The following is a 24,664-nucleotide window of genomic DNA, read 5'->3' as shown; positions in this document are numbered from 1 at the left end:
GATCCTCACAAAACTGTTCGCCCTAAGCATCTAACCAGAACCTTTAGGTCTGTTAGCACCTACCCAACAACCCTATACAAGAGCTTTGGGGGCCAGCTATTTGATGTTCTGTGCTCCTTCCTGTATATGAGATTCGAACGTGGCTTTGCCAAGTTCAGAACACCCTGGAAGACCAGTGTGTTCTACCATGCATTTTTATAATCCCTTTTCAAATCATTCCTCTGCAGTCGGTCATCTAGGTGTGGCTTGCCAGATGCCTAAGTTCTGTAGGTCTCCTTCACTTGGCTTTCAAAACTGTTCTTTTAAGGCTGTGTCATTTTTTTAATTTTTATTTAATGACGAGGGCCTCGAAATACCCTGCTATTATGTGACAGAAAACCTATTTCTAAGTCACCAGGTTATGCAAAGTAGCATCATACCATCTAATAATCATTAATATATAGTTTAAAATGGTCTAAGGCCACCCGGGGTTGGTTGGTGTGTCTTACAAAAAGACGTGCATAATTATAGATGTGCATAATTATAGATGTGCATAATTATAGTGGAAGCGATTAAACATGGAGTCAAAAACCTACTGATTCTTTTACTACCTATAAATAAGAGCATGCATTAATGATTAGTCTCCCCTCTAGAGGGTTTCTAGATGATGGCTCAGAAGTTAAACATAGAAAACAACACCGGGTTGTGGCTCAAAAAACTCAGCTGAACTGAGCCGAAAATACAAGAAAACAGAACAAACTGTTCAAGCTGAGAAATACTCTACACAATACTTAGATAGCTCCTAAAAAGAAATGAAACTGAAAAGGAGGGTTTTATGAATTTCCTTATTATTTGGCGGAAATGATTTGAATTTATTTCATATTTCAAAAATAATTTTGCGCAGAGACATTTCTTTTGTTGCGCTAAGGTCTTATATACAAAATTTTACAAGACATATATTACAATGACACCAAACTGATGATCCCCTGGAAACAAAGAGAAAATATATACAAACATTCATCTAACACTCATGGCCATTATACTCATGCATACACGGCAAACATACAAAAACTGTCAAGAACTGGGTCCTTGTGGCGACCTTTCTTCCCTTGTACAATTAATTACATCTCAATTCAAATGTCAAAAACATTTCATTATTGCATTGCCCAAATGAATATAACAAGCTGGGGGTCGCGTAACTAGTTAGCATGGAGGAGTCTCGTTCGTTATCGGAATTAACCAGACAAATCGCTCCACCAACTAAGAACGGCCATGCACCACCACCCACAGAATCGAGAAAGAGCTATCAATCTGTCAATCCTTTCCGTGTCCGGGGACACACGGAAAGGATTGACAGATTGATAGCTCTTTCTCGATTCTGTGGGTGGTGGTGCATGGCCGTTCTTAGTTGGTGGAGCGATTTGTCTGGTTAATTCCGATAACGAACGAGACTCCTCCATGCTAACTAGTTACGCGACCCCCAGCTTGTTATATTCATTTGGGCAATGCAATAATGAAATGTTTTTGACATTTGAATTGAGATGTAATTAATTGTACAAGGGAAGAAAGGTCGCCACAAGGACCCAGTTCTTGACAGTTTTTGTATGTTTGCCGTGTATGCATGAGTATAATGGCCATGAGTGTTAGATGAATGTTTGTATATATTTTCTCTTTGTTTCCAGGGGATCATCAGTTTGGTGTCATTGTAATATATGTCTTGTAAAATTTTGTATATAAGACCTTAGCGCAACAAAAGAAATGTCTCTGCGCAAAATTATTTTTGAAATATGAAATAAATTCAAATCATTTCCGCCAAATAATAAGGAAATTCATAAAACCCTCCTTTTCAGTTTCATTTCTTTTTAGGAGCTATCTAAGTATTGTGTAGAGTATTTCTCAGCTTGAACAGTTTGTTCTGTTTTCTCAGAAGTTAAACAGTCATAGTGTTTTGTTAGATGTATTTATGTAGCACAGATTTTCCTATTTGGGTGGCCTTGCTGTGTTGAGTCCGGTACATTCTCACTCTGATTTACGGATTCCATCAAAGACTGGAGTCTGGCTTTGTGTGTGAGCTGCAACATCAGTAGTACACGTGTGGCCTGTTGCCTAAAGATATGCTGACACCTTAAGAGTCATATAATGTAGATTTTGTAGGCTAACAAATGCATGCTTATCACAACCTCCAAAGGTAAATGAAGCAGATCCAGTGGTATGGGCTTCCCACCCAAGTTCTGTCTTTAGTGGTGTATGCTCCCTGTCCATCTTAAAAGCATAAAGCACCACATGAAGTTCAGAAGGACTTTTAAAGACTTGCATTTTCTAGATATGCTTCTGACTGTCTTGTACGCCAGTGAGTAAACCCCATAGTTAGGTAGTTCTTTGTAAATTACCACAAATGATTGTTGTTTACAATAGTTATATTTTGATAAGAGTTAGGGCCCTATATTACAGGGGCGGCTCCTCCGCTAAGGCGGAGGAGCGTCACCCCACTGAGCAGATCAAAAAAGAAAAACTTTAATGATAATAACTCATTGGTATTATCATTTTATTTTTCCGTCCTTGCTCAGCTGGGTAGGGGCGGGGCTGGGTTCTCACAGAGGAGCTGGGTTGGTTCGCACCCTCTTAAGTGAGCATGAAGGGCTGGCCAGCCATCGCGAGCCGGCCAAACAGTCATGCACACTTTGCATGTTCTCCACCCAGGCTGCATTACGGCCTGAGTGGAGAACACAGCCAGGATACCAGTCCATGGCTGAGTGCCGAGCCACGGTGCTCAGACCAATCACAACCCTGCATTGCAGCGTTGTGATAGCCTTAGAGGAGCCTGGAAGCCTGGATGCTTCCTATTCCTGCTTTCCTGCCTGAAAGCGGGCGAAGAGGACCGAGAGGCGGTGGCACACAGGTAAGTAATTGTTTAATTTTTTTTCATTCCCCATTCTCTCCCGCCTCCACCACCCGCGAAACGACTCACCCCTCCACCGCCGTTAAATAGCAGCCGCCACTGCTAGATTATGAGGTCAGAAGGGTGCTGACAAAGGTCTTGCTACTGCATTTATATACTGTTGGAATTGTTGGACTTGCGCGTTGCTAAGCATGTTGTTATGATAATGAGTTAACGTTAATCAGTGGTGTTGTTTGTGGTCTTTGATATCTATCTAATTACTTCTTTGGCAGATGCGGGATGGATGTGAGTTGTTCTATTTACCATGTTCTGTTGTTGGTTAGTCTGAGGTATGCTGTGAAGAGCTGTGTGTGAGGTTGTCTGTCTAATGTGTTGTATTGTATGTCTTCCCGTATGTTGTTTCCTAGCGGTCGCTGCTGCTTTGAGCACATTGATGTCCAGCTGTATTGCACATCTCTGGTGTGTTGGGTGTCTGTTAATTATTCTTTCCATTGTGCTCTGTCAGATGCAGGGTTGTTGTTAAATGTTTTGGGTGCACTATAATGACCACTTAAATATCTTATGCGTGTCGGATGTGTTTGATGTGTTCTGTACAACGTGTTCTGTTAGATGTTGACTGGCCCTATGGGAAAGTAGAAAAGGTGACATGCTTGCAATTATAGGTGACAAGCACACATAGCAGAAATGTAATTCAGGAAAAAGCAACAGATAAGTGAGGGGTTATGTTACTGGCTCTTTCACTTGAGGAAAGGGGTGATTAGATTATGACTGTTTCATAACCTATGACACTCCAGTGTGGCTACATTAAGTCTCAGCATAATTGTCTTTGTGAAGTGTGGTTCAGATCAAGAGATATCTTTTTGTCTCAGTATCAAACCTCTGCATCAAACTCAGCATGATGTGAGCCTTCGCTTTTCCGATCGGAGTTCATAGCCAGCTACCTCTGGAGGGTGTATGGGGATTTTGAGTTTCTCACTGGGTGGAGGGATGGCTTGGGGAGGCTGTAAGGGTAAACAGAGATGGGTACGAGGAGGAACCTTCTTATTTGTTTTGACATTACTCTACCTCTCCTGTGTGCAGGTGCCCAATAGGCACAACGGTTTGGCCTACATCTCCTCCTAAAAATTGTGTGTCAGATCAAAAACACTAAGCCAAAAGTCTAGCATGCTAATGTGTGTGTGGTAATGCAAGGAATGTAAAACAGTAACCAGCAGCACTGCAGTTGCTGTATAATTATACTGCTGAATCAGCATCACAGCCACTCCATTTATTGTACAAAAACCGGTGTTTTAGGCACCTCTTTGAATTTTATGCAAAAACCCAAAATCTGTTACCACATTTAATTATCAATGGACCATACTTGTAGTCATGTGTTTAAGTATACTGCAAGAACAAGTATTCGTATAGTAGCCGGCTGCCTGACATTGTTCTTATGTGATTAGAATCAAGAATCACCATAGTGTAAATAACATCGCAGTATATTATGCGTTGGTGCCTGGACTGCAACAATAAAGTGCTGAGAGCAGCGACTCAGTACCTCAACCATGTGATTTACATTTCACATATCTGCAAATTATAAATACCATCAAATAAAAAGGGTAGGCATATAGGTTAACATCTTTATTAATAAAGGAGAGCTCTGGGTTATCTCTGAAACGCTAAGAGGCAAGATATATTGGTTAAACCAAACAAGATGTTGGGGTGATCACATTTCATATTTGTACTTAATGCAACTGTAGAGTTTCAGAACTGATAAGGGATATTAAATTCCCTCATAATTCCACCCCACTCAAGGTCCACCATCTGGTCCTCGCCCCACCTTTTCACTTTGGAATGGCACTCATAGCACCACCTCAACCGAACAGGCTTGAATCCTCGTCCAGAACCAACATAAGGGAATAAAGGTTGGACTAACACCATGGGTTGCATCAAGGGTTTCATATGAGTGTTAAGACCATGAGGGCAAGGCAGAGACACACTGGAATCTGGTATTCATCGCTTAATAGCATACCACCAATTCATGCTCTTTTGACCATTGATGAGTTGACAAAAGTTTGCTACCTCAGATGAGGCATCGTATGTTTTTTACACAATCTTTATTGAAAACCTGAGTGCAGAGCGCGCCAATAAACAGTAGCTGATAACGGTAACACACAAGAAGCTACAAATAGCAACAGCTTTAAGTATACGTCTTTTACAGTCCTCAATATGCAGACTGATTCAATTAGAGGGGCGGCAAAGGTGGTCAGAGGATGCAAGCAGAATACAGTTGCTGGCGCTAGTGGTTTCTAAATTACCACTGAGCTTCATCTCCTCTTGGGCTAGGGTTTTGCAAGCCAGGATCACGTCTCCTGATCTATACAAGATCCTGTTGTTCAGGCAGTTTGGGAACTTGTTGACCAGTACATGAACTGATCGACTACTGGTTTCTGCTCACCTCCCCCTCATGGGATTGTCCTCCCTTGACCTGCAGGGATAATGGAATACATTCACTGGCTATGAGGCAGCTTTTATTTGATGACAGAGCCTAGGTTCTGTAACATCCCATCGTGTGTTACCCTTGATACAAATCTTACTTCCCCATATCGGTGAACAGGCTCTCTATACATGGATATCTAGACAAATGTGGGACGGTGAATGGTCTGGTTCCTATAGCAGGTCACAAGCTTTTAACAAGACTGGCGTTTTCCATGGTTTCTGAAGGTTTTGTAGTTTCCTGTTTTCTTTAAGACAGGCTGAAGAATGTTGAAGTGGGCTGCAAGATAGCCCTTCCCTGCATGTGCAGCCTCTTGTTCCACTTGCTACCAAATCAAAACCCTACTTGATATCTTGGCTTGCACACTTCTGCAGTTTGTTTTGGCAAGTGACATTTTGAGTTTGAGATTTGCACACCAGAAAAGTGCAACTGGAAAGGATAGTAAAGTGAGAGAGTAGTAGAAGGAAAACAAGGACTGTGCACTTACTTTTGGGTCTGACAAACTTGCTTAGAACTGCATCATCATAACAAATTAATTACAAGTATACAAACATATCTGTCAAACTGCATCATAGAGTCTGTAAAATAGTCTTGGTCGTGAGTGGCTTTTGTCTGTTTTGTATTGTCAACAGTACCCCAAATGAATGATGAATATTTTCTTGTTTAGGATAGAAAGTCATTCAATTGCTAAGTGGAAAAAAGAATACAGGTGTTTTTTTTGGTAACTAATTCATGTAGTGAGTTAACTGGAAAACGTACTTGGAATATAGAGATTGCCCACCTTAGCAACTCATTTGTACGTACCTCGAACAAATTCCGATGTGCTGTTTGTGCTGCTCGGCTGCAAACACAGTGGCACCTCCCCTAGACATTAGAGCAGATTGTTCTTCACAGACAGACAAACTAGAGATTACATTGTATGTGGACCCTTTATAAAACACACAGCCATCTTCTTAACACTTGTCTGGTCATATAGTGTTTGCTTATGAGCATGACAGAGTTTCCTGCGCCCAGCTTGTTTCTGCAATCCTCAAATGCAGCATTGCAGGTTCCTACATAATGTTGTCTAGCATTGAAATATAGATCACCTGGCTGTTTACATCAAGAACAGCAAATGCATACCTGTAGATGTGGTTGGCAATAAAGGACTTAACTGATTTACCCATTCACCCAGTCAGAAGTGCCTTGTTTCTTCATCTTAGTATCTTCACTCCTACTCATGTACCTGCAGTCTCTAAAGCTAAGTTGAGTATCTCGGAACACTTTAAAAGAGATACATATTTTTAAAGGGCCACTTCCTTCTCCTATCGTAAGTTGATAAATAACTTACCTGACCCCATGTTGGCACTTAGACAGAAATGGGCTGTAGACTTGGGAGAATGGGATGACGAAGAGTGGCAGGAGGCACTGTCGTCTCCTCGGGAGGTTGCAATACCGGCGCGCTTGCGGTTGATACAACTGAAAGTACTTCATCGTACTTACTACACCAGAGTGACCCTCTTCAAAATAGGGATGGCTACACACCAATTTTGTCTGCGGGATTGTGGGGAAGAGGGTACTTTCCACCATACGATATGGGAATGTCCGAAGATTAGGGCATATTGGGTCAAGATAATGAGGACCATGTCACAAACTGTGGGAGAATCGTTGCTCCCAGAACCGAAACGATGTTTATTAAATATGTGGGAACCTACTGATCTAACCCACCCAGCGCAGGACTGGGTAACACTGGGAACCATGGTTGCTTAAAGGAATATTGCAAGGAGGTGGGGGTCGGGCGAGTCTCCTACGCTGCAGGAATAGTGTAGGGACATGGAAGAAGCTATGGTAGCGTAAAGGGCGGTATATGTGCATCGGGGATGTCCCCAAAAATGGGCAAGAGTCTGGGGAGACTGGAACAAATTCCGGGGGTATATCTGCGAACCACCAAGATCGGAAGCAGTCCAAATGTCAGATTAAGGGTGATGGATGGAATGTAACGGGACTGATATGTTATAATGGTAATGTGAGGATTCCTGAAGTCATGTATCAGTTTTGATGTAACAAGTTTAAAAAGTACTGGTGCTACTAGAGGCTAACTTTTGTATAGATCGTGTGAATTGGTGATGCCCAATGTTTCTAATAAAAATATATAAAAAAAAGAGATACATATTTTTATTTATTTTTATATGCAAATGAAATAAAAAAATGTTCTTTCTTTTTTTACCAAAATCTAAAACTGCCATTGCAAATTAGTTGTGGACAAATATTTTACAATATATTTTGAAAGTGGGTAAAATGACAATGTAACCTTCTGTAGTGGAAAAAAGGCAGTCAGCCTTTAAGGCTCGGGGCTGAACATGCTGTCTGCTGTAGCACACCTCAGGCAGTAGACTCTCAGTTCATCTTTCTGTGAAGCTAGGATTCCTGAGCACCTAGCTGTGCAATGTTTTTGCTCTCTCATGGTTGGAATTTGACAGTACCCAACATGTTTTTGGGGCAGTTTTGTGGGAACATCAGGGATTCCATATTTGTGAAATACCCTTATTGTGGTAAAAAGAAGTTGATGACAAACCCTAAATAGTGATCCATGGGCATGTGAATATTGCACTGGGTTCGCAGGTCGGGGCATGAACCTTGCTCTGTACATGGATCCTCTCTGTGATGCGTAGTACCTCAGCACCTACATTGGCACTTTAGCTGCTATTTTAGGTATTGTAGTACTGTGAATCCTAAAAGAAAGATCCAGGGATACCCGAAATCAGTCAAAACTAAATTCTTAAGGTATCGCCGTGGTCTACTCCTGTGCATCCAGAGACTCCCACCCTGGCTGTGGGCACCGACCATAACTTCCTGCAGCCTGTGCAACAACGTACTAGGAGACATTTTGCACCTACTCTGCACTTTCAAAGCGATGCAGCAGGAAAGGAGACAATTGCTTAAGGTCCCCTTCAATCAGAGGGGAATTTGCTCACGGAGGGAAGCAGTCCTGGCATGCTTCGAACCAGGGACTCCACAACTAAATTTCAGACTAGTAAGATTGCTAAGGCTAGTTAAACAAAAAACGCCATCAGCTGCCGTCTCTAGAAACAGCCAGACCACTAGATGAAGTCTTTGTAGCATCCCATAGTTGAGCCATCAGAAATCGTTTTTACTCAGGCCTAGTCTCTTAGAAGTGCTAGCAACTGCACACTCTGAAAGATCCTCTGACCCAGCAAATGTATTTATTTCTATTTATTCAAGCCATGTTGGCCACTTTTGAGGAGAAACTCCCACACCTATTGCCCCGCCTTCTGAAATGGTAACCACAAAGGACTTTTTTCTGTCTTGTGGCCGGCCAATCAATGCAAATTGGTGGGCTTTTACCAAAATATACAGATTGAAAAAATGAAAAATTAATTCCCCATAACTAAAAAAGGCTCCTGTGCGCAGTCAACAAAGGCTCAATTTAAAAATAAAAAGAGGCTGCTGCGGCTGTCCATGGTGTATTGGGTACAGGGCAGAGGATGCCCGCTGGTTGCAGGATGGACACAGGGCCTGGATGCTTCAAAGCCTGTGCACAGCCGGGGTGAACCACCCATTGCATGGAGGGAGCATGGTCTGGATGATGGCAGGGTACTGCGGGTGACCCCTGCTGCACACTGCCGATGTTGTGAAGTGCCTTGCCTAAGGGAAGGCTCGCTGCTAAATCCTGTTGTGCGCAGCCAAAGGAAGTGCATAGCGTAGCTAAGAAATGAAGTATATTATACATCTATTAAAAAAAGCAGTCACTGAAAAAAACACTTTAAAAAATGGAGTTATGGTTCTGGCTCAAAAGTCCGAAACCATAAACAGGCACATGCATCAAGCTAGGATTTTGCGAGTCCTTAATTGCGATAATTAAGGGGGAAAAAAGGACTCGCAAAAGCCTATGCATGTAGGAATCGCTATAAAAATAGCGATTCCTACACATTCCTTATTTGCGACTCGCAAGTTTCGACTCGCAAATAAGGAATGGCTTCCCAATTATTCCTATGGGCCTACTGGCCCATAGGATTGAAAGGTGAAATTGCATGCGCAATTTGCGAGTACCAATAGGTACTCGCAAATTGCGCATGCAAATTCAAGGGTGCAAGGGTGTCAAAAGGACACCCTGTTGCACCCCTGAAATTGATCTGTGCACATGTTGCGCACACACATGTCCCAAGGGCATGTGTGTGTGTGTGTGTAACCTACAACTTTGAAAAATGCACTTTAGTGCATTTTTCAAAGTTTCCGCTATTTACCATCTGGTATAATTTCGCGGTAAATAGCGGGCCCAAATAGCGAAATCACTATTTTAAAAGGCATCTTGCATTGCATTTAAGGAATCGCAATTTGCGATTCCTTAAATGCAATCGCAATTAAAGAAATCGCAAATAATTGCGATTTTTTTTAATTGCGAGTGGCAAGTTGTTTCATGCATCGCAAAAGCTAATTTTGTGATCGCAAACGGACGATTTTTGCGAGTCGCACCGTTTGCGATCCCAAAAAGCTTTGATGCATGTGCCTGAAAATTTGTTAGTTTTGTTTAGTAATGCCTACTAACACATACTGTAACTCTTGACGTCTGTCATGCTCAAAACAATTTGCTGACGACACATGGCAGACTGCGTCAGTTATGGTATGTGTTGTGTGAGTTATTATTCAGAACTATTGAATTTCTGTGATTTTTAATGTTTGCGCCAGTGGCGCACCTGAGTTTTTAACTCCGGCTTTTTAGTGCGATATGTCTCGGGCACCCTAGCCCCAGGCAGATGCAGCACCCAGAAAGTAAATAAGGGGATTCAAATTTTAACAGGCAGGGATGGAGGGAAGATGACCACTGGACTTTAATACAGCGAAGGCCCGGGAGGAATCAAAAGGGAGGTCCGCAACATTGGGGAGATTGGTTAGGCGTACAGTCTGCTCCATTTGCCGTCCCCTGTTATAATAGATTTAGCCCACTGGATATGGTCGACTGACGCCTAGGGTGTGAGAAATTATCTGACCAACTGCCACCTATAAATACTACCCCAAATCTACCACCTCATAGTTCCCCTAATGAAAATTTTGATAATATTAGTAGTAGTTTGTGCAATAAGATTCTGCCAGTAACCAAAGAATTGAATAATCAAGCTAAATTATCGGGGCGAGAGGGTGTAAAAGGTAAAAAGGATTTACCCCTCCATAGCAGTCCAAACTTCGTCTCTAAGTCAAAAGGAATTATGAGTGACCCTATAGTTGAAACAGATAATATTGACATAGGCCATGTTGTTATAGACGAAGTAATAATACCCAGCCAAAATAGAAATTGTAAGGTGATGTTCTGGAACGTGGCAGGATTAAAACATAAAATTTCTAATCCTTCATGGAAAACGGCCACGGATGGCATGGATATTATGGCTTTACAAGAAACTTGGACAATAGAACCTATACATTTAAATGGTTACAAAACTTACTGCACTTCTGCAATAGGAGGGTCATATGGGAGACCCAAAGGTGGTATAATTACGTACCTCTCGAACTCTTTATTATATGAGAGGGTTCATTTCTATCACAATTGTAGCTACTATCATAAATTAGTGATAGATACCAAAATTGGGATTAGCCTTGTGATAGTTAACTTTTATAACAATATTCCATGCACCGCAATTCAGAACATTATGAAAAGGTTAAATGAGGATCTACAAGGGGAGATAGTAAGCAAGACGAGGGAAGTAATGATTTTATGGGGGGGGGGGGGATTTTAATTGTCATCTTTGCAAAATGGGTCAAAAAGGAACTTGCGGTTTAATGTTAGAGCAAGACATTGATCTGACACATTTTGACCATACTCTAACCGGGGATTTGCTGAACGAGATACTATTTAATTGTGATTTGGGATATGCAAATGAATTAACCGCGTGCCCAACACCGTTTACCCCGACCTTTATTGGAAGGGGCGCATCGACCACTATGGATTTTATTATCTGCTCAAATACTTCTGGATTTAGGGCCTCTAACTATAAGAACTATGAACTACCACTGAGTGATCACTACCCACAAGTACTTGAAATTGTTAACCCTTTTTCAGCATGCCTACATGATAGTCTACAAATACAGGAAGCCCCGGATGTGCTGATGGGAAGACAAAATGGGTATTCCCTCAAATGGAGTAAGGTGGTCCCGAACGAATTCCTAGCTAAACTAGTTAATACCTGCTCAGATAGCTTTAGAATTTGTTTAGATGAAAATTCAAAGAGCGAAAATATAATCGAACATTTTAATATCATAGCAGCAACAATTAAAGAGAGTTTGAGGGTGGTTTTTAGAAATGGGACTAAAAATGGAAAAAGATGGTTTGATAAGGCATGTACTAGAGCCCTGACTGAGCTCAAACACGCTATTCACCGGGAACCACGGAACCCCACCCAAATAAGAGATTTAAGGAATCGCTATAATCTTGTATTGCAAGAAAGAAAGAAAAATATAAAGAGGATGGCCTGGGAAAAACTATGCGAGGCCTCACAGGCAAAAGATACATCGGAATTTTGGGGGGTGGTAAATGCACCCCTCCTTTTTGATAACACCAAGGCACGCATAGAAATTGCAATCAATGAGGATGACTGGGTCACACACTTTTCAACTCTCTATATGTGTTTAGAGCCGCCCTCACAAAAGATCTCTGCCTCTTTGTGTGAGAAAGAGATGGAGGCACAAAAAGTACCAGTCCCACAATTGGAGATTCCACGGGAAAAAGGGGTGGTACCTGAAAAAATAGTGGTAACACTCGCCAAGGTTCTACTGAGCCTAAAAGATACAAAGGGTGGAAAGGCATCAGGCCCAGATGGGATCCCAGCTGATCTGTATAAAGCTAACAGTGAGATCTGGGGTCCCATTCTGGTACAGCTTTTTAACGCAGCATTGGCGAAGGGCCTAAATCGGTCATGGTTTACATCCATCATTGTTCCCATTTTTAAAAAGGGAGACAGACAAAACTGTGCCTGTTATAGGCCAATATCCCTACTCGACTCGTCCATAAAAATCTTGGGCAGAGTTATTTTAGCCAAATTACAAAACTGGGCGGAGGATAATGGGATTATAAGTGACCTTCAGTTTGGCTTCCAAAGGGGCATAGGAACTATAGAGCAGTGTTTAAATCTATTTTTCCTGCAGCAGAAGTATACATCGATAAAGAAGGAGCGTTTATATCTTGTCTTTGTCGATCTTACTTCGGCTTTTGATTGCGTGTCTCATAATAAATTATGGAAAGTAATGCAAAGAATGGGCGTGGATGATTCAATCCTCTCCTTTCTGAGGGAGCTGTACTCTGGGGCTACAGCAACTGTTCGTTATGGAAAAGGGGGGGAATGTAGCAAACCTTTTGGGATAGGGCGAGGAGTACGCCAAGGATGTGTCCTGGCACCTTTTCTGTTTTTGATTTATATAAATGGGTTGGAAGATCGTCTTCTGCAGGAGTGCGGGGATATGCCTGTTGCTGGCGGCAGGCGTATTCCCGCACTCCTGTATGCGGACGATGCCGTTTTAATGGCACGAACACCAAATGCCCTACAAAATTTAATTACATCCTTCAATACGTTCATGGACAGTTTGGACTTAAAAATCAACTGTAGTAAAACTTTTACCATGAACTGTGGAACGCGAACTAAGAAAAGGATGAAAACTATCTCAATAAATAATGCTAGTCTAGAAAACACGCCCGCCTTTTCCTATTTAGGCATCTTATTCCATGAGACTGGCACGTGGACAAACGCGATCAGGGCAAGAACTCTTTTGTTCTCAAAGACAATAATGGCCCTAAAGAGTTTTATACAGAAAATGGGAAAGAAGCCTTTTAGAGAAATTTTAACTATTTATAATGCAACGTGTATATCAGTGGCTGTCTATGGAGCAGGACTCTGGGGGTATGCTAATATAGATGCTATCCAAATAATTGAAAATAAGTTTATGCGGTACATGCTGTCCGTGCCCGATAGTACTGCAACCTTAAATTGTCATGAGGAGCTGGGGCAGCCATATATTTCAGATATAATAAAAATTCAGCCCATTTTGTTATGGCACAGGGTTTGGACTGTAAATGAGTGTGTTGTAAATCGCGCCATAATCCAGGATGTGTTAAAACTGGCAAATGTAAATGTTTTCAAATGGTTAAATTATGTGAAGACTTTCTTGACAGAGATATATTGTGAACAATATTTTGAGGATCCAATGTCAATGGTACACATCTCGAGAAAACTATTGAAAACATCCTGTATGGAACATCTTAAGGAAAAAAGACTGTGTGAGGAAAAAAAGAAAAAAACAGTGTGTTCCCACCAACTGATATTAAGTGGTGCAAACTTACAACCATACTTATGTCTCTCTATGGCAACCCACGAAAGATTTCGTCTAACACGTTTTAGATTTAATATAGTTTTTAGATTATTAACTTTCCCAGAAATGAATTCTTGGTCAAATGAACTCTGCTTATGTCCATGTGATGAATTATCCTCGCAATCAGATATTCACGTGCTGTTTTTTTGTAGATTTTATACCTGGCCCCGTAAAAAATGTATTGTCCCAATCCTTAAAGAGTTGAATTTAAATAGATGCCGCCCAGCGTTTTTAGAATTGCAAAGAATGGACACTGTATTTATTGTTGCCTCGCTGGCAGAATTTTTTTAAAATGTTTTTAAATTACGTAAATCAATGGACAGTTAACTAGTTAAACTGCCCACAAGGAAACTTGTTTGTACTTCTCCCCTGCAACAATAACTGTATATTGTATTATTTTTAATTGTATTTGTATTTTTGTTGCTTTTATGGTTATTTTCTTTTAACCGAATAAAGTATTTTTGACTTGACTTGAAATAAGTCACTCATATCAAGCTGTCATAATTACCTGCGAGGTGCATTGACTTGTTTCTTTTGCAAATGTGTTTTCTACCACCTGACATGTCTAACACACAACATACTTTATGTGACAAAACCACAGTTGCATCCCCAAAAGAAAACAAACCACATGCTATTTGTGGGAAAAACTGTCTCAAGTTTGTTCATATTTTGTTATGCAGTACACATGCAGGCTTAACTTTCGGGTGATCAAACGTGTGCAGCGCATTTAGGACTAACCACGGACACCCATCCTGAACCAATCTCAAGCTACCGGGAATCACAGTGAGGTCTTATTAGCCATCCGGCGCTGTATATTTTGCATTGGGGCTGCAGCCCAATAGAATGTAATGGTTGCTGCACCTGTGCCAACACGGAGCGAGGTAAGGCCAACCCCCAGCTCTCCAGATATCAGCTGTCCCTTCTAGAATGACGGGGTTGCCCTTAGGTTGTTTTCATGGCCCCATATGGCCTGAGGATATCATATTTAGTGGCCCCATCTCCATCTGATGGGTTATTGTTTGCTTTTTGCATTAGGATCTCCCAGTAACTTCTCTCACGATGCTCTACAGAGATTGGTTGTTCTTTTTGGCGCTCCTGTTTATGCCGTGTGAATGAGTGGTAAATGACTCTGCTGCTGCCACCACTGGAAAAGAAGAAGAACAAGCTGGCAAGCCCACCTAAATACCCCTCCCAGTCCCCGGGCCGGACGTGATGTCATCCGGTCGGGGTAAGGGGCCGCAATTTTGTGCTGCCCGTGGCTACCTTACTCTGCCAAGTGGCCACTGAAGACATACTAACTAGGCAATGAGGAAACACTGTGGGGTTGTCTCCTTTAGTGTCCCCCTGCGTGTTACGTGGTCATCCACCTGGTGTTTCGAGTCTTCTGTCATCTAAGATATACTTTCTGTGACAAACACACAGTTGCTTCCCTAAAAGGAAACCGACTACACCCTATTTGTAGGGAAAACTGTTGCAAGTTTATTCATATTTTGTTATGTAGTATACAGGTAGGGTTCATTTATTGGTCATCAAACACATGCAGCGTTGTTTAGGACTAGCTACTGACACCCATCATGATGGGTGATGAATGAGGTGGAATTTTCTCTACTCCTTTTTGAGGACAAGACCTAATGGAGAAATACAGTTCTCTAGTGGAGGGTATTTATTAGGGCCAGCCACTTGCCCTAATTGGAATTATTTTGCTAATTTACTGTCCCCCACTAATGGCAGATCCATGGCGTACTTCAAATTCTTGGCTATTGGTAAGGGATTACAAAGCTGTCTCTGAAACCTGCAAACTCCTCAAGCATCATGCCAAGGGTAATCTGCCTGTAATTCTGCTAATGTGTCAAATTCGGTAGGCAAGTGAGCTAATATGTCGGCAACCTTACGTCTGCTTTGTACCCGTGCCTGGCCATGCACCCCAGAGCTTGTCTTTTCATGGGCCCTGTCTCCTACATGCTGACACGGGGTGGGCCAGAAGTACTTGGCGCATGTGTGGCTAAACTTGCATGCCATCCCCCATGTGCATGCCCTGCTGTTGTTGAGGTGGCACACTGAATTGCCCTGCCTCCATATGTGCTGGCCCCTGTATCAAAACCCCCTTTGCCCCCTCTAAAGGGCAGCCACCCTGCTGTGAAGACCCTCCTATACCAATGTGCCCCTGTTGAATCCTTGTCTGGGTGGATGAGCCTTGTAGCTTCGATCCCTGGCTATAGGTGCATTTCTGGCCCTCATTTGCTGCATCCCAAGCTCCACATCCTTGCTGTCCCATGCCATTGTGTGTATTCCATCCTTGGCCTGACCTCCCTTACGTATCAATCAATCAATCAAAGACATTTATAGAGCGCACTACCTACCCATAGGGTCTCAAGGCGCTAGGGGGGGGGGGGGGTGCCGTTACTGCTCGAACAGCCAGGTCTTGAGCTTCTTCCTGAAGGAGAGGTGGTCTTGGGTAAGGCGCAGGTCGGCCGGGAGGGAGTTCCAGGTCTTGGCGGCCAGGTAGGAGAAGGACCTTCCTCCTGTTGTCGCTCTCCGGATGCGTGGGACGGCGGCGAGGGCGTGGCTGGCTGATCGGAGGTGGCGTTTGGGAGCGTAGAAGTTGATGCGGTTGTTGAGGTAGCTCGGGCCTTGATCGTGTAGGGCTTTGTGTGCGTGGGTGAGGAGCCGGAAGGTGATTCTTTTGTTGACGGGGAGCCAGTGCAGGTCTCTCAGGTGTCCGGAGATGTGGCTGTTTCGTGGGACGTCGAGGATGAGTCTGGCTGAGGTGTTCTGGATCCGCTGAAGTCTCTTCTGGAGCTTGGCGGTGGTTCCGGCGTAGAGGGCGTTGCCGTAGTCCAGTCGGCTGGTGACGAGGGCCTGGGTGACGGTCTTCCTGGTCTCCGTGGGGATCCACCAGAAGATCTTCCGAAGCATGCGCAGGATGTTGAAGCATGACGAGGAGACGGCGTTGACTTGCCTGGTCATGGAGAGGGAGGAGTCCAGGATGAAGCCCAGGTTGCGTGCGTGGTTCGTCGGTTTGGGTGCGGTGCCCAGGGCGGGGGGCCACCAGGAGTCGTCCCAGGCGGAGGGCGAGAAGCCCAGGATGAGGACCTCCGTCTTGTCTGAGTTCAGTTTCAGGCGGCTGGTTGTCATCCACTCGGCTACCTCTTTCATCCCTTCGTGCAGGTTGGCTCTGGCGGCGGCGGGGTCGTTGGTCAGGGAGAGGATCAGCTGGGTGTCGTCGGCGTAGGAGATTATGTTGAGGTTGTGTTGACGTGCGATGGCCGCGAGGGGGCACATGTAGACGTTGAAGAGGGTAGGGCTCAGCGAGGATCCTTGAGGGACGCCGCAGATGACTTCGGTTGCCTCTGACTTGTACGGTGGTAGGCGGACTCTCTGCGTTCTTCCGTCGAGGAAGGAGACGATCCATTCCAGTGCCTTCTCCTGGATTCCGACGTTGCCGAGGCGCTGCACTAGGGTGCGGTGGCAGACCGTGTCGAAAGCTGCGGAGAGGTCTAGGAGGATGAGGGCCGCTGTCTCTCCGTTGTCCATCAGGGCTCGGATGTCGTCGGTGGCGGCGATGAGGGCGGTCTCGGTGCTGTGGTTGGCTCGGAAGCCGGACTGTGAGGGGTCGAGGGATCCGTTCGTCTCGAGGAAGGCGGCCAGCTGTTTGTTGACGGTCTTCTCGATGACTTTGGCTGGAAACGGGAGTAGCGAGATGGGGCGGTAATTCTTGAGTTCGGTGGGGTCTGCTGTGGGTTTCTTGAGTAGAGCGCTGAGTTCGGCGTGTTTCCAGCTCTCGGGGAAGGTGGCGGTGTCGAAGGAGGTGTTGATGATGTCCCGCAGGTGGGGTGCGATGACATCGTCGGCTTTGTTGAAGACGTGGTGAGGGCAGGGGTCGGTTGGAGATCCGGAGTGGACGGAGTTCATCATGCGGATGGTGTCTTCGGTGCTGATCGGAGTCCAGGCTCGGAGGGTGGTGGTGGGCGGCGTTGCTGTGGTCGTGGCATGGGTCGGTTGAGTGCTGAAGCTGTTGTGTATGTCCGTGATCTTGTTGTGGAAGTAGGAGGCGAGGGAGTTGCAGAGGTCTAGCGATGGGGTGATGTCGTTGTTTCCGGCGTTGGGGTTGGAGAGCTCTTTCACGATGTTGAAGAGTTCTTTGCAGTTGTGTGCGTTGTTGTCCAGTCGGTTCTTGAAAGCCGTTTTCTTGGTGGCGCGGATCAGTTGGTGGTGCTTCCGGGTGGCGAGCTTGAGGGTGGTCCTGTTGTCCGGTGTGGGTTCCTTTCTCCAGACTTTCTCGAGGGCTCGGCAGTTCTTCTTGGAGCTCTTGAGTTCGTCGGTAAACCATGGGGCTTTCTTGCTGCCGGGTCTGCTGGGCGGGGTCCTCATAGGGGCGAGTACGTCTGCGCAGTTGCTGATCCACTTCGTGAGGTTGTCGGCGGCCTGGCTGGGGTTCACTGAGCTGGCCGGAGGGTGCTGGCTCAGGGAGGCGGCGAGCTGGTCGGCGGTGATCTTGTTCCAGCTTCTACGGGCGACCTGTTGCTGGTGGTGGTGGATCGTCGTCCTTTCGAAGGTGAAGTGGACACAGCTGTGGTCCGTCCAGTGGAGTTCTGTGGCGTGGGTGAAAGCGATGTCTTTGCTGGATGAGAAGATGGCGTCGAGTGTGTGTCCGGCGAGGTGGGTGGGGGAGCTCACCAGTTGCTTGAGTCCAAGGTTGGCGAGGTTGTCGAGCAGGGTGCTGGTGTTGCGGTCGTTGTTGTTCTCCAGGTGGAAGTTGAGGTCCCCCAGGAGGATGTAGTCAGCGGAGGGGAGGGCGTGCGGGCTGATGAATTCGGCGATGTCCTCGCTGAATTGAGTGCGTGGCCCCGGGGGTCGGTAGATCAGGGTGCCTCTGAGGGTGGTAATCGGGTCGGTGTGGATCTGGAAAAGCAGGTGTTCGGCGGTGGTTAGGGTGTTGTCGGTGCTGGTCGTGACACGGATGGTGTTCCTGTGGATGATGGCGATGCCTCCTCCCACCTGGTTGGAGGTGCGGTCCCTCCGGGTGATCTTGTAGCCCTCTGGGATGGCGATGGCGATGGCGATGTCGGGCGCTGAGGAGGCGTTCATCCAGGTCTCCGTGAGGAAGGCGACGTCAGGGGCTGTGGTGTCTAGGAGGTTCCAGAGTTCGATGGCGTGTCTGTGGACGGAGCGGGTGTTGAGCAGGATGCACTTGAGGTGGTTGCTGCTGGTGTTCGGCTTGGCGGGTGCTGGTGCGGGGCAGGTCCGGATGCAGGTGAACTTGCAGGCGAGGCAGCTGAAGGGTCCGTGGGTGCGTCTCGGGGTGGCTTGGTGGCATCCCGGGGTTCGGCCGGTGTTGAGTGCGTTGAGGGTGGCGGCGTCGTACGTCTGGCGGGTCGGTCGGGGTCCCCGTGGGCCAGGGGTCCTGGCACTGGGCGCGATCCAGGCGCGGACGGGCGTAGACGGGCTTACCTTTGGCGCGCCTTCGGCGCACAATCGGCGCACCCGCTGCGCGTGACCGCTGCGCGTTCGCACGGTCGCCATATATGGCGAAGTGCGCGGGGGGGGCGGAGCAGCTGGGAGGCGGGAGCGGGGAGGGTACACAAAGAAAGGGGCGGGGCTAGCGGTGATGGCGGGAAGCGGGGAGGGATGAGACGGGGACGGCAAAAACGGAGGCAAAACAGGCACAAATGGGGGAAAAAAAAACAATTCAACAGAACAGCTTACAAGTCAATACAAATCAATACAAATCGAGTGACAACAACAGAGACAGGTACACAGGCCAGGAAGCTAGCACAGACCACGCCGCTCGGTGGCAGGGGGCGTGGTCACGCGGCGGAGCCGGGGCAGCGAGGCACAAGGCGGGGAGGCACACGCAGCAGCTGGTGGCCGTGCGGCGCGGGGGTGTCCCAGAACTAGGTCACATTCACCTGCGTCGCACGGTCGCCATATATGGCCAAGTGCGCGGGGGGGGCGGAGCAGCTGGGAGGCGGGAGCGGGGAGGGTACACAAAGAAAGGGGCGGGGCTAGCGGTGATGGCGGGAAGCGGGAAGCGGGGAGGGATGAGACGGGGACGGCAAAAACGGAGGCAAAACAGGCACAAATGGGGGAAAAAAAAACAATTCAACAGAACAGCTTACAAGTCAATACAAATCAATACAAATCGAGTGACAACAACAGAGACAGGTACACAGGCCAGGAAGCTAGCACAGACCACGCCGCTCGGTGGCAGGGGGCGTGGTCACGCGGCGGAGCCGGGGCAGCGAGGCACAAGGCGGGGAGGCACACGCAGCAGCTGGTGGCCGTGCGGCGCGGGGGTGTCCCAGAACTAGGTCACATTCACCTGCGTCGCACGGTCGCCATATATGGCCAAGTGCGCGGGGGGGCGGAGCAGCTGGGAGGCGGGAGCGGGGAGGGTACACAAAGAAAGGGGCGGGGCTAGCGGTGATGGCGGGAAGCGGGGAGGGATGAGACGGGGACGGCAAAAATGGAGGCAAAACAGGCACAAATGGGGGGAAAAAAAAAACAATTCAACAGAACAGCTTACAAGTCAATACAAATCAATACAAATCGAGTGACAACAACAGAGACAGGTACACAGGCCAGGAAGCTAGCACAGACCACGCCGCTCGGTGGCAGGGGGCGTGGTCACGCGGCGGAGCCGGGGCAGCGAGGCACAAGGCGGGGAGGCACACGCAGCAGCTGGTGGCCGTGCGGCGCGGGGGTGTCCTAGAACTACGTATGTTAAATCTGTGCCCCCATTGTGCTTGCCCCTATCTCGGATGGTCCTATTGTAATTGCATAGTGCTGGGCCTTGCTCTGGAAATGTTTCCATGATTATAGTTGATAGGCTTGAGAAAGCCTCGAGCCTGTTGTCCAATGTCTGCTCGGGCCTGGCTCTACGCTTAGGTCTCTTGTCCTCTTCCTTGCCTATCAGCAGGGTTATGTAAGTGCCCTCCTTGCTGTGTGTCTGTAGCGAGAAAATATGTATAAATTCCCTTATCCAAATACTTTCCTTTGTGGCTAAAAGAATTCTCCAAGCTAGCAATGTCCACACCATGCTCGGGCCTTGCCCCCCCATGTCCCTTTCTCTACCGGCCGAAGTGCTGGACTCCGCCAGGGTTTTTACCATGTCCATGAGCCCTTGCATCAGGTCCATAATGTTAACCAACTGCCCCTGTATCGTCAGTTTCTTTGGGGCACTGGACTGCTTCGCCTTCGCGCTTGCTTCAGGAGGCTGTGGGGCGAGCTTTCTCGCTATGGGCTGGCTCCTGCTGCTAGACTTGGGCAGTTTGACATCTGGGGAGCTGAGTCTAGCAGTGTCTTCCTCCCTTTGCTCTGCTTGGGGGTGTTGCTTGGGTCTGCTGCCTTTTTTCTCTTGATGGTGCTGGAGGTGTACTGGCTCAAAGAAGCCAAACCCAAGACTTTGTGCTGTGGCAGGCAGTCATCATCTGCCGTCGTGTTTTGGGGGGCCACAAATGCGGCGGCTCCTTGATCCGCCAAAGCCGACATGGCCCAGTTGGCTCCGTATGCCTGTGCCAATGCTGTGAATTCTGCCCTGAAAGCTGCGTCGGCTGCTTCGCTTGTTTCTGCCCCTAGGTCGGGGGTATCTTCAATGGAGAATAGCGCAGCGAGCTTTGATCCTCCATTCCTATCACGGCTCTGTGTTGTGATGGGTAGGGTATCCTTTTACTTTAGTGTTCTTGCTTGCAATAAACAATGTAATAGTCATATGTATTTCTTGTACGTCTGTTCTAGATCTGCACTACTTATGCATTTGTGGCCCCCTTAGTTGTTCCGTTATCTGGTGCTGGCTAAGTACCCTGCTGTAGCCCCTACACCTGCTGGCCACCAAGTTTACCACCTTCCCATGATTGGCTACTTACTCCTTGGATGGCGCTTGGTGCGTCTGGAGGGACTGCCGTCGCCCACCAAACCGTGAGCTGTTGCCTGGAATGAGAAAGTAAATCGTGAAGCTGTCCCACCCTAATGAAAGCTCTGGTCCTCCCTGAGCACCAGAGTGCCCCCCTTGTGAACCCCATCGCACCCCTTTACTACTAGGTCTGCAGTTACTTTGCTAAATGACGATGCCGCTTTTGATCTGCATTGACGCAACCTTGCTCTTACCCAGTTGTCTTGTCTCTGTGGTTGCTCCCCTTGTTTATGGGTTATAACTGTGTGCTTGAGGATTTCTGAAACAGATAATGTGTTAATGCTGTGCTCGCTTTGCCCCCTCTTTGTTGTGCCACCTTGCACCTCTGTCATGCCTTGTACTCCCCGGTTGTGGTATGTTTGCATGGGTGGCTGGTGGCGGCGGTGAATTCCCTGATGCTGGCATGTAAGACTGTATCCATAATCCTGTCCACTGCTTAATTTAAGGCAACTGTAAATCAGATGCTTGTGCCAGTAAATCATATCCGAATCATCTCCTCCGGGCCTTTTGACTCCTACCTGTGCAATCCGCAAATAAGGAGAAAAACACTGTTCTGTTACTTATACTCGTGTTACGCTCACAAACTTCTTAAATTAATCAATGCAGGAAAGCCAAGCTAAGAATGCATGCATGCGCTTTTCACAAAGGTCATTCCATTAAAAAAATATTTTTGGAAAGGTAGCAACCATGAGCACAATAAATTGACCAGATACACAACAAGCATTGTCAAAGCCAGTCGGTCTGAGCAGTGCGAGAGCTATTGGCTTTGTCAATGTGTTTCAGCGTTTCATGTCCAGATGGCAAGTGTTCCAGAGCCAGAAGCAGCACCCAAGCGCCCACTGCTGATGCGTCGTTCCAACTTTGTGTAACCACAGACATACATGAAAAACGAGTGCTGCCAAAATTACCTAGTAAAAGTGTGATACTTATTTTGTTCACCTCTCAAGAACAGAATGTTCCCTCTGCCTTAGTGCAATTCATACTTGTGACTGGCATGTTACACACACGCCTGCCTCTGGCACTCAACCCACTGAGCTATGCGACTGGCTAGAAGTATCATGGCCAACAATCATCAAAATTCAGAGATGATTGCATGCGCAGATTCACATGCAGGAATCCTTTTTAAAATCTATTCCCTCTTCCTATTACCATGTGTTTTGTGGGTCACTGTTGTGTGTATCTGGTTTGACATAAATATGGTATAGTCTGAGCATACCTCGCTTGCAGTCAGTGAATTGGATTTACAATGAACACCTAGATATCAAGGCCATTGCAAGAAAGTGGCAAGCCAGCTCATTAGGCCACTGTAATGTTACCACTAGGTGACGTGGCCGGATCCTGGCAGGGCTAACTCGGCATTTGGCCATTCTAAGGTTACAGTACTTAGAAATGTCAGCCTTAAAGTGTTATGTAATAGTATTGTATTATTTTTTTACCACTGTTATTATGATTCGCATGGGGCTTAGAGACCATGCATGTGCAAAGTGCCTCTTAAGTGCCCCAGGTATTCTAGTTTTAAAAATCTGAGTAATGTGAATTTACTTGGGTGCTGGCATCAACATTTACCAAACCTACATCTCAAAGGCAGGGTGCCGTCTGTTGAAAATACCTTTGTTCATTTTGTACTTGCAATAAGCCTTTTTCTGATCATTTGCTTTTAAACTGTAATTCTGCAACATAACAAACCATGTGCTTGCTTATGTACTGTGTGCTGTATTCTAAACCACAAAACGCTGACTATACAGATGCACTCCAGCGCCTGGGAGTGCAGTTGGTGGCATGTGACACTTTACAGTGATCATCCAGTGAATTGAACCAAGCCCTAAGCACAGCCTGTTTTATTCGAACCCAGCTAGCCCATTATGACATGTGCCTGCTTTTTGTAACTATCTCACAGGTGGGAGGAAGGTGAGCATGAGTGAATGAAGGGCAGTTAAAACGAAGCGGTCACATGACCTGGCAAGGCAATGAAGACCATGGCAGGGATTGCTGATGTACTGTGCTCTGTATTCTAAAATACAAAATGCTTACTATACAGATGCACTCCAGCGCCTAGGAGTGCAGTTGGTGTCACTTTACAATGACCATCCTGTGAATTGAAACAAGCCCTATCCGCAGCCTGTTTTACTAGTAACCAGCGAGCCCGTTATGACTTGTTCCTCTTTTTGTAACTATCTCAGGGGTGGAGAGGGGAGTGAGAATGAGTGAGTGAAGGGCAGCTGAAATTAAGCAGTCACATGACCTTGCAAGGCAATGGAAACCATGAAAGGAATTGCTGATGTACTAAGAGTCTCTATTGCGAGCACTTCCAGCGTGAGACACCCAGCGACTTGCCCACCTGCCAGGCTTCACTCCAGGCTGGAAAATACTTGACGAGAGGGCTGACATCAGTGTTGTGCACCCTACTGGTCCAACGGGTGCCGGGTGGAGAGGAAAACTTCTTAAAATTTTCAACTGAGCTTGGGCTCTGTTGCCTGTGTGTATGCACAGTTCACACGACAGGTGGTCACTAGTGACTTAGATGGCCACCACAGGGTCGTGACTCCACCTGAACAGTGCTTAATTTGTAAAAATAAGTAAATAAGTGTCAGGGCCCTCGTCGCCCACCCATTGCCCCTGCCAGCACTGCCAATGAGAGTACTGACACAACTACTAACCATCACACAAGTGTCACACAAGTGTGACATTTCAGACTATTCCAGGCCCTCAAAGGTATTAGTTATTTTTTAATGTATATTTAATTTATAACTGTTGTACTCATATCTTAATTGGACAAACAGCAGCGCCATGTGGCAGATTGTCATGAGTGCCAGCGTGAGTCAGTGCCACTGGCTCAAACTAAGCGCTGTATGGGAAAAGGTGAACACCGGGCACAGTGTCGGATAAATACTACTTGCAGATTGACTCCCAATAAACATGCATATCTCACATTCTACTAACAATCAGCAAATTATGCCTAACAAATGCGAGTCTTAAAATAGATAAACAGGCTAATGGATATATGATATATCTCTTTTAATTATTACAAAATATAAATATATATTTT

At 46.3% G+C, this 24,664-nt stretch overlaps 1 protein-coding gene across 2 annotated transcripts in view; it reads left to right on the top strand.

The window, feature by feature from the left end:
- The window catches only part of FLCN (folliculin), a 195,032-nt gene that overhangs the window by 62,802 nt on the left and 107,566 nt on the right, over positions 1-24,664 (top strand). The gene's annotated exons all lie outside the window — the stretch shown is intronic.

Source organism: Triturus cristatus, chromosome 10 (genome assembly GCF_964204655.1).
Source record: "Triturus cristatus chromosome 10, aTriCri1.1, whole genome shotgun sequence".
Classification (NCBI taxonomy): domain Eukaryota; kingdom Metazoa; phylum Chordata; class Amphibia; order Caudata; family Salamandridae; genus Triturus; species Triturus cristatus.
This window is presented reverse-complemented; position numbering and strand designations above follow the sequence as displayed.